The sequence below is a fragment of the Zosterops lateralis genome, assembly GCF_965231275.1.
Source record: "Zosterops lateralis genome assembly, chromosome: 30".
NCBI lineage: Eukaryota > Metazoa > Chordata > Aves > Passeriformes > Zosteropidae > Zosterops > Zosterops lateralis.
In genome coordinates, this window is record NC_139790.1 from 2,706,070 (window position 1) to 2,711,494 (window position 5,425).

Consider the following 5,425-nt stretch of genomic DNA (forward strand, 5'->3'; position numbering starts at 1 on the left):
TGTTTTGGTTTTCTGAAATTCCTTTCCCAGGGAGTTTTCTGTAAACAGGAGAAATGTTTTTGGAACTGGAACTTTGTTCTTCATTCCTTTCCCCAGGAGGGACTTCTCCTTGCTGTCCCTCTGCTCTGCCCAATGGGAGTGAAGAGGTTTGTCTTTGTGTCACCAATCAGATTGGTCTGTGTGAAATGGGATAAAAGGGAGACACAGCCCAGAAATAAAGGAGTCATTTTCAGCTTCTGAATCTCAGAGTCTGTGTCCTTGTGGTGTGAAACAGCATCAGGCCTCAGAAACAGAAAGACCAGAGAGGACTTTCATTCCATTTTTATTCCATTTTCAGTCTCATGAGAAGGGTGAGAGGGTGAAGATGTTACAGTTCACACCATCACAAATTTTCATCATCACTTTTTTTGGGCCTTCAATCCAGGATAAACTCAATGCTCCACCTCGTGCCCTCAGCTGATAGACCAAAAAACCCTAATAATGTTTTGTAATTAGGAAATAGTTTAGGTTCTGATTCTGATGTTGTGAATTGTAACATCTGTATTGTCTCACCCTTCTCATGAGAATGAAAATGGAATAAAACTCTTTAAAACACCTCTCAGCAGCCCCATCTCTGGGTCAGAAAAAGGGATAATCCAACAGGCAGGGCCAGCAAAGCTCCTTCCAGGTCTCATCCTTAAAAACGAGCTCTGGATGGAATCTCTGAGACAAGGACACCAAGGAGGGCTGGGTAACCCTTGGAGGAATGTGAGCTCTCCAAAAAGAGCTGTGAGGAAAAGGACGAGGTGAGAACCTGGTTAAAAACCTCCCCGTAAAACTCAAATTGGTAAAAGAAAGAGGGAAAAATCAGAGCAGGGTGTGGGCACCTCACTGCTGTCCCTCTGAGGGAGATGTTTGGGGTCGTGGCAGCAGAGAAAACCTTGGGAACACAAAGTAAATTCAGAGATCAGTAAAAATCAAATTAAATTCAGTTCAAAATCACAGACCTCACCAAAATTCCAAGCCCTGCAACCCTTTGCAGGTCCAAGAAACCCTCTGGAAATTATTAAAACCTGAGATTCTCCATGAACCTGCAGCTGTGAGCCCTGTCCCTGCGGGCAGAGCTGGTGAATCCTCATCTCCACTGGGGCAGGAATTACTGGGAGCTGGAGGTGAGGATGGAAAAATCCCCTTTTCCACACCCAGATTGGTATTTTTTGGGCTGAAATTTGCTGTTCTTGCCCAACTCAGCCGAGTGAGCACGTCCTGAGTTTGATCTGTTTTCAAACGCAGACAGTTGTTAATGAAACAGTTGCTGTTTTGTTGACAGAACATTAATTACTTGATCTTAGGACTTGGTAATTGTGCGGGGCCCCCTCTGTATTCATCACTAATTACATTCGCAATTATATGGCGCTTTAAAGACAAAGAAATGACTGCAGCGATTTCGGCGTCAGAGGGACCCTGCTGGAAATTCCCAATAAAGTCCCTGCAATGGCAGGGAGGGGTTGGGAGAAGTCTTTCTCCATCCCAAACCCCTCACAAACCCCACTCTATTTATTCACCATCCTCGTGCTTTGGGGATTTCAGTAGGTGGGAATGGAGGGAGGGATTGGATAGAATGAGCCTGGTCCACCAAGGTAATTTTTGGAATTAAGACTCTGTGTTTTCACTGCCACCACCTAAACCAGGGAGTCCTGAGAAAAGGAATTTCTCGTCCAGAATTTCTCATCCAGATTAGTTACACCCTTAAAACTCCAAATCATTTGAGAATCCAAAAGGATTCTCAAAAAATCCAAAGGATTCTCAAAAGGCTGCTTGTTGTTGGAAATGTATTTTTTTTTTCTATTACTCTTAGAAATAAGTGAGTCGTTAAAAACCACAGCTTAAATTAGAAATAAACACCATTGTACAGGCAGTGTAAAATGCCTCTCTGAAAATTTCCAGGGACTTTCCCTTGCCAATGGATAGGCCAGGAAGGGACTTAAGAAGGTCAAATCTCCAAACTGGAGGTTTGGATCCAGGTCTCTTTGCGGGAAAGGAGGTGCCAAGGGCCAGGTTTGTGTTTTCTCCTGCAGTAACTGAGCCCAGACCCGGCACAGGACAGCAGATCCCATTTCCCCTCCCTGCTGTGCATCCCCCAGAGCTCTTCTCTTCTCTTCTCTTCTCTTCTCTTCTCTTCTCTTCTCTTCTCTTCTCTTCTCTTCTCTTCTCTTCTCTTCTCTTCTCTTCTCTTCTCTTCTCTTCTCTTCTCTTCTCTTCTCTTCTCTTCTCTTCTCTTCTCTTCTCTTCTCTTCTCTTCTCTTCTCTTCTCTTCTCTTCTCTTCTCTTCTCTTCTCTTCTCTTCTCTTCTCTTCTCTTCTCTTCTCTTCTCTTCTCTTCTCTTCTCTTCTCTTCTCTTCCCTCCACAGGATATTTTTTGGTGCTTTCCCCTGAGGATGGGGAAGTGTTGAGTTTCCCTTTCCCTTGTCTGGGGGCTCAGCCCGTCCTGCCCGGAGTTAATGAGACATTAATTCCTGCAGAAATGTCGAGGTGCCAGCGGAGCCCCAGCTCTGCCCCTTGGCAGATGGGTGTTGTCAGTGAGATAAATATTTAACTGGGCTGGCAATTCCCTGCCTGCCCTGCACCACTGGCTTTTGTTCCCACGTTTGGGGTTTTTTTCTGTCTAGAAAACACCTGGAAAGAAAATAATAACAAAAAAAGGAATAGGGGGGAGAGGATGTGCTGTTCTAGAAGGATTTTCTGAGCCAAGGCAGAGGAACGTGGCCGTGCCCAGGTGTGACTGTCCCCAACCTGCACCATCACTGACCTCTCCCAGAATTCCCATTATCCCTGCTCTTCCTGACACTCTACAAATTATATTGTAGATATATATATTAACTATATATTCATATATATATGTAAATATATATAATTAAATATATATGTGTGTATATATGTAGATAAATAATATTTAAATATATAATAAATAAGTAGATTATTATTAAATCTATATAATAGATATAGATATTAAATAGATATAGATATGTATATATAGATATATGTGTATATATGTAGAGATATATTATTAAATATATAATAAATAGATACATATAGATTATCTATTAAATCTATATTGTATATATGTATATTAAATAGATAGATATATGTATATATGTGTATATATATGTAGATATATATTATTAAATATATAATAAATGTATTATATATTAAATCCATATATTAGGAAAAATATTCCTTTGCTCTTCCTGGCACTCTGCAAATTATATTGTAGATATATATATAAAATAGATATAGATATGTATATATAGATGTATGTGTATATGTATATGTAGATATATATTATTAAATATATAATAAATAAATATAAATATATATATAGATTATATATTAAATCTATATATTAGGAGGAATATTCCTTTGCTCTTCCTGGCACTCTACAAATTATATTGTAGATATATATATATTAAATAGATATATATATGTATATATAGATGTATATGTAGATATTTATTTTATATATTATTAAATATATATAAAATAAATATATAGATTATATATTAAATCTATATTGTAGATCTATATATTAAATAGATATATATGTGTATATATATGTATATGTGTTTGTATATATATTATTAAATATATAATAAATATATATAGATTATATAATAAATCTATATATTAGGAGGAATATTCCTTTGCTCTTCCTGGCACTCTACAAGTTATATTGTAGATATATATATTAAATAGATATATATGTGTGTATATATAGAGTATATGTGTATATATATGTAGATAAATTAAATATAAATGTATATATTAATAAATATATAGCTCGATTATATATTAAATCTGTATATTAAGAGGAATATTCCCTTGCTCTTCCTGACACCCCACAAACCCAGAGCCACCAGACACTTCACCTTTGGAAAAGGGGCCCCTTCCCAGGCCTTTAACTTTGATTTTCCTGTAAAACCTGCTGAGCCAAGGATTTCACCTGGGGGGAGCTTTCAAGCCTTTATGGGTCTGAACATTGACCAAAAAACCTCTTTTCACCCCTTTTTTAAAATAAATTATAATGTCAATAAGACTGATAATGAAAGATGCTCATGGCAATGAACTTTGAGATCAGGAAAAATGTTTTTGTAGCTGAAACTTTGTTTTTTATTCTTTTTCCTAGAAGGAATTTCTTCTTGATGTCCCTCTGCTCTGACCAATGGGAGTGAAAAAAAATTGTGTTTTTGTCCCCAATCAGATTGGTCTGTGTAAAACAGTATATAAAGAAAACACAACCCAAAAATAATAATAATAAAAAAGCCATTTTCAGCCTTCTAAAGTTTGAATTTTGTGTCGTTGTGGTGTAAAACAACATCACAGCTCCTCCCTGGGACACAACAGCAGGGCCCTGTCCAGGACTGGGAATCTCTTCCACAGGAAAAGGGAGTTTTATCACCAAAATCATCACTTCAAACACGCTGGGATTTCTTACAGGAGGGGGAAAAGAGCTGGATCAGATTTTCAGGAGAATGGGGCTCTGTTTGAAGGAGATTTCAGTGGAAAATCTGAGTTTCAGTGAAGGTCATCTGCTGATTTTACATCATCCTGAAAGGAGGAATTGGTGCAGTTTTACCAAAATCCTCTGTTTTCTCCTCACATTTTCAGATGCTTTCACTGACATCTGGCAGCAATTTAACCACTGACTCCCATTCTGTCACAGATGTCAGTAAAAGTGACCTTCGTCATTAAAATCTTCATTTGTTTGAGCCTTTCCAGTAATTTTCATTGAAGGAAATGGAATATTCCCGGTTCAAATGGCCAATTATTGATTTCCAGGCAGTTTTCAGCACTCAGTTTTGTCCATCCCTGGAGGAGGGAGGAAATATATCCAGATTATTTTGGGGAGTCAATGTGGTTTCCCTCTGCAGCATCAATTTGTTTTTTTCTCAGAGTTTTGCATGAAGATAGTGACTAAAACAACCCCAAATTTAGTCCAGGGAAAATCCAGGATCAGTCAGTCCCAGTTTTTAATTTTGATTTTTTTTTTTTGACCAGTTGTATATTCATAATAAAAAGGGGAAATGTCATAAAAGAACATCACCTTGTCCTACCCTTCAAGATTTTTCCCCCAAAAATAAAAGGACTGAATTGTCACAGAACATTAATTGTGTTGTCCATTTGTAATTAAGGAATTGTCAGAAAATTCCCATTTTTAATTAATTGTCAGAAAATTCCCATTTAATAACCCATTAATTACCCTCTTATTCCATGCCCAGCATAAGCTCAGCTCGGCTCTACCAAATTGTGGTTGGATTTTTACAGTCAAATCTTCAAATCTTGATTTAAAAATTCATACAACATTTTATACCTTTTTTTAAAGTGTTATTATTCCCCTGAGTGACCCACAAAGGTGATAAAGAAACAGATTGAACACATTGAAATTAAG